Source organism: Cyprinus carpio, chromosome A18 (assembly GCF_018340385.1).
Source record: "Cyprinus carpio isolate SPL01 chromosome A18, ASM1834038v1, whole genome shotgun sequence".
Lineage (NCBI taxonomy): Eukaryota > Metazoa > Chordata > Actinopteri > Cypriniformes > Cyprinidae > Cyprinus > Cyprinus carpio.
The window spans coordinates 29950656-29961063 of record NC_056589.1 but is presented as its reverse complement, the minus strand read 5'-3'; the positions used below and the strand labels follow the sequence as shown (position 1 = coordinate 29961063).

The 10408-nt window shown below is 37.1% G+C and overlaps 1 non-coding gene across 1 annotated transcript; it reads left to right on the top strand.

Annotated features, from left to right (window-relative positions):
- The first annotated feature begins 772 nt into the window (after nt 1-772).
- trnad-guc lies at nt 773-844 on the top strand. Its single transcript has one exon. It is a non-coding gene; the product is annotated as a tRNA-Asp (tRNA).
- The last annotated feature ends 9564 nt before the right edge of the window (nt 845-10408 follow it).

Here is a 10408-nt window from a genome sequence, read left to right as displayed (position 1 = left end):
TGAAATTTCTTCATGATACTTTTGCTATTCCACAAAGCAAGACCCATTTAACTACAATTTTGCAGCTGTATGTATTGTTACTGTAGTATTTTGTTTTATAAAAAGCACAAAGCTCTTTGAAATAAAAAAAGCAAAAAAAAAGCATGACAATCTTATTAGCTGTGACAATCTTTCCTCTCTTTGGCAAGATGCTGAATCCTGTAATCTGATTGGCTGTCAAGTGACTCCAACATCCGGGTCCCACAGAGGTTACGCTTAACCTTGCTCTTAATCTCCCATTCATTTCTATGGTAGTGCTTACCTACGGATGCGTAGAGTTTTGGCCACCACGTTGATTTCATGGGCGCTGTTGCACTTTTTCCGTTGCGGGTTTCAAGTATATCTGAAGTCTTTGGGTCGTTGGCATAGTGTCCCCCGTCAGTCTGTCTGTACAATAAAACGTTGTTCTCCCCGTCGGGGAATCGGGAACCCCGTCTTTCCGCGTGACAGGCGTAGATACTGTCCCACTATACTAACGAGGAAGGACTGATACTGAGGCGGAAGTGGGACTTTTATATAGTATTCTCAAAGTCGCAAAACAACAAGCAAAATAAATCTTTATATCCTGCCTGCCTTAAATTATCGAACCCCGGTTTTCCGCGTGAAAGGCGGAGATACTGTCCACTAACGAGGAAACAACTGGTAATTTAAGGCAGGATATGGGACTTTTACTTTGCTTGTTGGTGTGAACCAACTATAAAACTCCCATTTCCGGCTGAGTATGCTAGCTGTTTCCTCGTTAGTATAGTGGACAGTATCTCCGCCTGTCACGCGGAAGACCGGGGTTCGATTCCCCGACGGGGAGAAACAACGTTTTTATTTTACAGACATGTGACTAAAGAAATGCCTCTAATATATATCAGTCAATAAATCAATCACGCAATAGTGTGGTTCATAAAGCCGTTGTAGTTTCACAGTAAGTGTATGTTGTACAAAACAAAACATTCATGAACGTTTTGGTAAACAAAATCGCTCCAATTGTGTAAACGCGCCCCTTCTCCTTCCCCGAAGTGACGGACAGACTCTGCTCCACAAACACGGTTCTCTCCAACAGTGCCAACAGCGCCTTGAAATCAACGTGTGGGCCAAAATTTATTAACTGCAATCCGTAGTGTTAAGCGCTACCATAGAGAATGATGGGAGAAGGTAAGGGAAGTTTAGTGTGATCGTTCCGTACCCGCGCGCAGACACGGGGGTTCGATTCCCACCGGGAGAATAAGTTTTTTTATGCGACAGACATATGACTAAAAAGAGATGCCGCCAAAAGGAAAATAGGCTTTTAAAAATTGTTTCAGTTGCCAAATGAATACAACTAACTTGATACATCCAGCTATACAAAGTAACTAAGTTCACTTCAGAAAAATAAAAATATGAAATAAAAATGCCCACGAGACTACAGTTTAAAAGTATTTCTACGTATATAATGAAAAAACAAGGAACAAGTAGGGCTGGACAATAATTCAAATATCGATATGTATCGTGATAAAAACATTTTCAATACTTGTTGATATGGTATTTAAACACATTTCCAATATTTCGATATACCAGTGTTTCCCATACATTGATTTTATTTGTGGCGTTTGACCCGATTGGTCATCAAATGAGCACTATGCGTTTCAAAATCAAAACGCATGTCGCTGGTGTTTTTTATATGAATGTATTCTCTGAAGGGAAGCCGGCTATTTTCAGAAAAGTTTTAGATGGCATTTTTCATTTTATCCTGATAAAGAAGCGTTCATATTCGTAGCTCCTTTGATTATAGCCGTTACTGGAGAAACGCTGGAGTCTACCACTCTCCACAGCGCCTCCTGCTGGCAGACCAATCAGTTTGCATTTAAGCCCGGCTCCAGCAACATGCTTTGTTTTTTTTTTTTCCTGCAGCAGCTCAAGAGCACTCTTCCTTACTCTGTTAAACTGACTAAAGCACATTTGTTCAATCTATATCAAAGTACTTGCAAAAACGGTTAAATTTTGAAATAATTTTTTTTACTATTTAAAATAACTGTTTTAAATTTAAAAATATATAGTTTATTCCTGTATGATCAAAGCTGAATTTTTCCAGCATCATTACTCCAGTCTTGACATGATCTTCAGAAATCATTCTATTATGCTGATTTGCTGATTATCAATATTTAAGAGAGTTGAGTACTTTTTTTCAGGATTCTTTGATGACAAAAGCTTTTGTAACATTACATTTTGATTAAATTTGATGTTGATTACACTCATTCCATTCAAAAGCTTTGAGTAAGAATCATTTCTTTCTATTCTGCTTCTCTTACGTCTTTCTTTTCCTTTTTCGTGCTTTTTGAGTTTCGAAGGAAATTATAGAAAATTTTTATTTAGCAGAGATGCTTTAATTGATCAAAAAGTGATGATAAAGACATTTATAATGTTAAAAATAATTTCTATTTCAAATAAAATGTTCTTCTAAACTTTCTATTCCATCAGAGAACCTACTCAGCTGATTTCAACAAATTATTTTTGGAGCAACAACATCAGAATAGAAGGAAGATGATTTCTGAAGGATCATGTAATTAAGAGGTAATGATGCGAAACTATAGCTTTGAAATCACAGGAATAAAATACATTTTTAAATATTTCCAAATATAAAACAGTTATTTTAAAATAGTAAAAAATATTTCCAAAATGTTTACTTTTCTTGCTGTATTTTTGGATCAAAATAAACGCAGGCTTGGTGAGCAGAAGAGAATTCTTTAAAAACATTAAAAATCTTACTGTTCAAAAGCTTTTGACTGGTAAGTATATATTAGCCTACAATTTGAAGTTAAAGATATTAACTTTTAGTTAGGTGAGACTGAAATGATTTACGACGCCGTGATTTCCACATATTATTGTTTGTGAAGGCTAAATACAAAAAATAATGTTTATTTTTATTTTTTTTTCAAAAATATTAAATGAGGTGTCAGACTTGGCAAATTCATTTTTCATAAGTAATATACAACACTGGACATCTGTTGTAGGCGTTCTTGGCAGTTTTACGAGGCTTTGTTATAGTGTTCATATCGATATCGGAATTATATCGTATCGACCGAAATTAAGAAAATATATCGTGATATAAATTTTGGCCATATCTCGTCCCAGCCCTAAATTGCAAAAGAGTACTTCCGGTTTACGTCATCACGAACAAACCACAAAACAACCCAGGCGTGCTGTTTTTCCCAGAATTTCCGTTAATATTATGTGGATAAAACCGAAACTACAACAAATGGAAACGAAAGGAAAAACACATTAGGTTCACATACTATTTTATATTATATATTAATATCATATCTTCTAAGTACTGGCTGCTACACATAAAGAGATCTACAGCGGTCATACTAGCAATACATAAACCTCATTAGTGATATATTGAGATAGTTTAAATGAGTTCTTAAAAACTACAGTACATATTCTCAATTGAATAACAGAATAAGATTATCAGCCACGTCCACAAACTCACCTTTTCGTTTGGTTTTACTACCAGCGAGCACCTAAGTGGTGATGCTGGACGGTACGACAGGCTACAGCCAAATCTGCGATTAAAGCGAATAAACAACGCGTCAAGAGTAAATATTTCTGTTAATAGCGGTGTTAAATATTGTCATGAGCAAAATCAAACACATATCATAAGACTTTAATTCGACCCAATCCTTGAGGAGATACTGGCGTTTTACTTGTAGGCCTATTAGCTACACAATCCGGTGTGTATCCAAGAAAGCAAAAACTTATCAGCCACAATAAAAAAATATTAATTTCTGTCTTCTAAATTAAGGAGTCAAATCCGTAAAAACCGAGACTTACCTCGTTCTCGCTCCTGCTATCGTTAAAACATCCCAAACCCCCGCCGTGTTTTTCCATGAAATTGCCTGAATAACTCCACATTAAAGGACCTTTTTTTGAGGTCTAATGAAGCCTGTGGCGAATTACACTGTCGTGTATTCTGTGAAGTGCGTGATTTTTAAATACACGTCATTAAATGGTTTTTTGAAATAAAATAAATAAGCACAGAAAGGCAGCTATTAGAAAACGAATAAAGGAAGGCTATTCTTATGATACAGGCTACAGATATTAAAACAACAGGCGAGGTTCAGCATGGCATGCACACCTCCATCAATGAGTTTGCAACAGATTTATCAAAAGAGCGCTGCACAGGACAAAATGAGCACTAATATTTCATATTACACCCGTATAACGGTATAATGTAAGCAGTTTTTGGCTTATAAAGTCAATTGGTTACAACAACAGTTAATAGTATTGTTCTGCCCTGATTCGATTGGAGAGAAGTTCTGCAGTGAAATCTTTGCAGTTCCGTAATGCTTTTTGCAGAAATAGGTTACCAAGGCTCCCAATGCTGGCCATTTGGATGTTTGCCCCAGAACAAAAGCACAATTGTTTTTTTGCACACTAACTGGAACCCAGTGGTTCTCCTAAATGAAATAATTTGATTATTGTCCAAGCTCTGTAAAGTTCAAATAAGGAATAAGGCAAAATTCCCAAAGAAATTCCAAGAAAATAGCACAAAATAGCTCCACACCTACTATAGTTTTTTGATATATATAGAAGCTTTTATTTTTAATTTTTAATTTAGTTACTTTTTGTGTGCAATTGACATTTTATATTTTTTATATATACATATATATTTTATATTTATAATTGTCTGTATATTTTTTTAAATATAACTATTTGTTATTTAATTTAGTTTTAGTTTTTATTTGTTTGCAGTTTAGTAGTTTTTTGAGTGTTTTAACTTTTAACTTATTCCATTTAGTTCAATTTACAAAAATGGTTTTAATAGTTCTAGTTAATGATAGTAACCTGCTCCACAGCAAGATATAGTTAGAAAAGTTTGTTTCATCAGTCAGTCATTTTATAATGACTTTTTATCATTTTTCTCTTTATGCTGTATTGCTCACATGCCACATAGCTAACTGTTGAAATTTGGGGTAAGTAAATGCTTGAAACAATTCACTATGCACTATAAAAAAGGTGGAAATGGCCTGATAATATCGAGCATAATACTTTCTTGTCCTTGCCCTCCTCTGCAGTATGTAGAACACAGCAGAAACGGATCAGTGAGAAGAAAGTTCTTCACCCGAAGCTCTGCGGCATTTCAGTGGTCTGCAGTTGCAAGTGAGGAAAACTCATCTCGGCAGGACCGGGGCCAAAGGGCGTGAGGTATAAGACATGCGTTGGCCGTCCGAGGAGTGGTGATTCCACTGCTGAAATCTTTTTTCTCCATGCTTTGCGGCTCTGTGCACTGGACAGTGTGGGGAGGAGACATGTGGGATGAAAGAAAGCGTTTGCTAAATGCCCCACAACACAATGTTTAAAGTCTACTGGGGATGTTTAGATACTTTTGTGGAAATCAAGTGAAAAGGATGGAAGTCTGCTATGAGGAATTCCGAGCCCTTTAGATAACAGATTAGCTAATCCCGAGTCCTCCTCCGGCCAGAAGATCATTTAAAAATGTTCCATTTCTGCATTGAAACCTTTCAGAAAAGTGCTTGAAGACTAAACGCATTTCTTCTTTGGAAGAATTGTAAGTTAATCTCACAAGCACATGATTGTTGAGTTTAATATGTGTGCCTTTGGTTCTACATTTGACCCCTGACCTATCTTAAGGATGCTGCGGTGCAATTTCTTGATGGATAAATATATTAAAAAATCTAATCCATAGTTATTTTTGTCCACATTTAAGGGTTATACATGCACAATGTGAAGACGACATGTTTTGGACTCTAGTCCCTTTGCCATTTCTATAAACATCTGCTGGCTTATCTGACCCAAAACACTGTATATTTTATTGCTTCCCTGCTCGGCTCTCAATGCCTGTCTGGACGATGATCTAGTCCTCTAAGAGTGATTTAGTGCCAATGTGTTTGGGTATCCGGTGACCACACTCCCTGTCTACATCATGAACCTCCAGTATGTTAAAGCACACACAGAGGAGTCGAGCCATTCATGAAACACATTCAAGAGAAAACACAAAATAGACGCTAACTATTAAAAGTTAGCGGTCAGTACATGTTTTTGAAAGAAGTCCGCTCCACGGCTGCATTTAGTTGTTTAAAAAACCAGTAAAAACAGTCAATATTATATTAAAATTTAAAATAAATGTTTTTTATGTGAATATATTGTAAAATGATAAATTGATTCCTGTGATGAACAGCTGAATTTTCAGCATCTTCAGTGTCACATGATCCTCTCAGAAATTCATTCTAATATGCTTGATTTGCTGCTCAAGAACACCATTCTTACTATTATCACATTTTGAAAATCCGTTGTGCTACCTGCATCATATCTCCTGCTCTACAGATATGAAGTTGAGGGGAATATTTATATCAGTTTTATTGTTCATGAAGCAAAAAATTGTAAATCAGATGTCACTTGGAAAAAAGTACTGTCCATTTTTATCAATAAAGCCAACAGTCAGATTATGGCAGCCTATGTGTAAACAATAGACCACTGTTGTCTTTGTCAGAAGGAGGAAACAATGTATGAAAAAACATGAATGAAACTAAACCCATTTTCATTATACATTTGGCAGTCTGGGAGGAACACTTGGGAGGACTTGCACTTTCCAGTCCTTCAACCTGCCTCTGTTCTGCATGGAATGCAGTTGTTCCTGTAAATCAATGGCATCAAGTTTAGCTGAGGTTTTTTTTGGTGATGCTTGGCCCTCACTCATAATCTCTTTTATGATTGTATGACTTAGAATTATGAATTTGAGACTTGATCCCTCCCCAGCAGAGTTGGTTCATAAGTGGTAATCATTAGGCAGGAGGAGAGGCACGTGACATTGAGGAGATGAACAGAGCTGTCAGGCTCCTTTCTCCAGCATGTAGGACTCCATTTGTGCGGAGGCTCAGCATGAAGAAGTGTTTGGCACAGAAGCCCCTTTGGTATCTCTTCAATCCATTCTGCCTTTGCCCAAATTATTCATATCCTCCAGACTCCCAATGAACGTTAAATCATTGGCGGGAAGAAGGAAGCTCACGTTTTTCCTGGCCTATCATAAAACTGATGATTTAAAGCCACGGGCTTTCAAAACACGGACATTCAGATTTCCTCGCAGCAGTATTTAGGCGCTGGGAACACCACGCGGCACTTCATCCTCATCTGAACACCGATTTTAATGGCCTCTGAGGACAGTGGACAGCATGAGCCGCTCGCCACACCAGCATCAGGAACCGAACACAGGGAAACTCAGGACTGTAGTTAGAAGCCCAAAGCCTTGATATACCCCTCAGCAGGGAGTTTCCTCTTCTTCCGAGAAGTCAAGGATACATTCACATGTGTGGAAGGTTTCTGTTGGTTGTGCTGTGTTCTGTGAGCTTTGGAGTTTCGGCACTATATAATGGTTGAAGGGACCACACACTTTTTTTAGACTCAAGACACAAAAATGAGACCAAGGAAAATAAATACTGTGAGTTTCCTGCATCTGGGCGAGATGTATGTGAACATAACTGGGTCCTTCACACACATTTTTTTCTTTTTAGTTTTTTTTTAACCTTATTAAAAATAACCCAACTGCAGTTTGAATTGAGATACAACAGTTTTAGTTGTATTATTTTTTAAAACAATCATTTTTTATGATTATATTATATTATACAGTGGTGGCTAAAATTATTAGAACACTATTTTCAGTGTAAGTCAGTTATTTCTATCTTTTGTAGTGTGTCAGTATATCAGTTTACATTTCCAAACAATGCATTTTGGAGTTATGACACGAAGAACAAACGAACAAACTGAGACGACTCAATCCGAGAAGAACTGTGGCAATGTCTCCCTCCAGCTGCTACAAGAGACCTCCCTGCAAAGCAACTATGTACAAGTACAGCAACTATGTACAAGTGCACCGGGGGCAAAAGCTGCTTTAAAAACGCAAAGTATGCTCACACCAAATGTTGATTTAATTTAGTTAATAGAAGTTAACTGATCAAGAAAAAATCTATTTCTAGACATTATCTTTGACAACTCCTCATTTATGGCATTTTTACACAAGTGCCGAACCTTTTACCAGTACTGTAGCTTTGCAGGGAGGGTCTCATGAAGCATCTTGAGACGTTGCCACAGTTCTTCTGGATTGAGTCTGTCTCGTTTGTTCTGTTCTTCAGGTCCTTCCGACGACTGATATGATGAGGACCAGATCTCTGTGTGCAGCACTGGCTATTGTCAGAATACATGATGTGGAGATTAATTAAGCCTGATCATACTTGGTACGGGACATATCTATCTATTATTATCTAGCTATCTATTATCTATCTATTCTACTATCTAATCTTCTATCTTCCTATCTAGCCATCTATCTGGTTTTATTTGCAGAGAAGGGTGTTCACGGACTTATGTTTTATGTGTGGACAGATGAACTGAAATTAAATCAGTGAGGGTTTGAATCTGTCGTGTGAATCGTAATGGGCTTTGGAAAAGACCTGAGTAGATCTGTCAAATGTCGGAAACGGTTCTGGCCTACGAGCCCCCAAATGCACTGAAAGCTGTTGATATTTTCCCCTGCAAACCCAAATATTCGTCAGTGATTTCATGCGGTTTGAGGCTACACCCGGGAAACAACAAAAAAGCCCAGCCCCACCGTCACAGACAATATGATGATGATTTCTTTTTTCGGGATTTTTTCATCTATTTTTACAAACCTTCCATTCGATTCCCCAGCTGAGCGTTGAGCTCCATGTGAGAGACAGGCTTTCTCGGGCCGCACAAGATGCTTCCTGGTGTAGATGTGGCCTACCATGCAGGTGGCTTTACTCTGGGGATAAATGTTTTGGAGGACAATGCAAAGGATTCGTCTTAACTTTGCATTCTTTCATTCATCTTAATACGTGGGCAAGGAGGGTTCAGTTGAAGTCCACTAAAGATGAATCTATTTCCATCAGACATTCTTTACAAAGTGCAAAAGCGATGAGAAAGATGAACTTAACCACCCTTGTGTTTACTGGACCTCTGAAAGATTTATGTCAGTGGTGACTGAAATGAACGATGGACAACAACAAAATAATAAGAACGCACCAGTCAGAACCAGAAAAACCCTGACTAAAGTGATTTTCCAGAAGCGAGTTTAAGAAAAAGGTGCATTAGAGTTTTGATCATGCTTTTGCACTGGTGACATTATGGTCAACATCAAACTTTGATGCCTGTTTGACTGTCAGTGGCGATATGAGGAGGCTAAATTGTATAAGAAAAGCGCTTATTGGTCTTCGGCTAATACACAGAAATCAAAAGGTCTGTAGCTTCTAATGAATAAACATATAGGTCTAATCAAATCATGTGTGTCCAGTTTTGGTATTTGAAATTATTTTGGAGAATGATAAAAGGCCTATTTGTAATGTTCTTTTGTTTAAAATCAGCTATAAATACTGCTTCCCTTAAGAACTTTTAAAAAGAGGCTGTCAGGGAAAGACGACTTTACGATGCAACGCGCTAATTTTCACAACTCACACCGTTCAAAACTGTTTGTCTCATAAAGTTATTTCATAAACGACGTTCGTCAGGTTAAAAAAAAAAACAAACCATCAGTATGTGGTCGTTAAAACTGCAATCCATCATTGGACGCACTGTAGACCTACTTTTTCTTCCACAGCCTCGTTTTCATTTCCTGTCAGAAACTGAATTTATACTGTTATAATGACTTGAAATAGGCTACACTGAATCTTACTGCTCTGTTAGGGTTTGTGGTTGCAGTGCCTCTCGTGGTCAGTAGATGGCAGTGTTGCATCATCAGAATGGAATTAAATAATAATATAATAACAACATGGTGCCTGTCTTGAACCCGTTGTGACCCAGAGCTCTTTCAGAAGAAAGCGATGGATAAGTTGCGGTGTGAAGATTTCTGGATTTTGTTTGTTAGAAATGGGCTTCAGTGGGTTTTTTCTTTTCCTTTCTTTCTCGCTAGGGAGACATGGGTTTGGTCTGTCTCAGTTGGACAAGTGTCGGTCCGTCTGTCAAAAACAGTTATGAAATAAAGATTTAGCCTAACCTTTTCAAATTAAGGTTCTTGATTGTTTTATTATTTAAAAAAATGTTATTATTATTATGTAAAATAACGCATCTGAATTCCACATGACGACCCCATGTGATCTCGAGTGATCCAGACTTTCAAAGCATGAGAATAATTTTCAGGTAGAACATAAAAAAAACCTTGAGTAGATTGTATCAGGTAGGCAACAATGCATAGAAATTTGAAAAGAAAAGAAACATTGTCAGTCTTTGCTCTTGTTTTTACAGTTTTTACACAAATATACGTTTATTTACTGTAAAATAGGCTAAATAAAAAGAGGCTATAGTGTGTCAAGATTTTCCATTCAAGTAGCCTATTTGATTGATTTTAAAACTTAAAATGTTGTTTTAAAATATT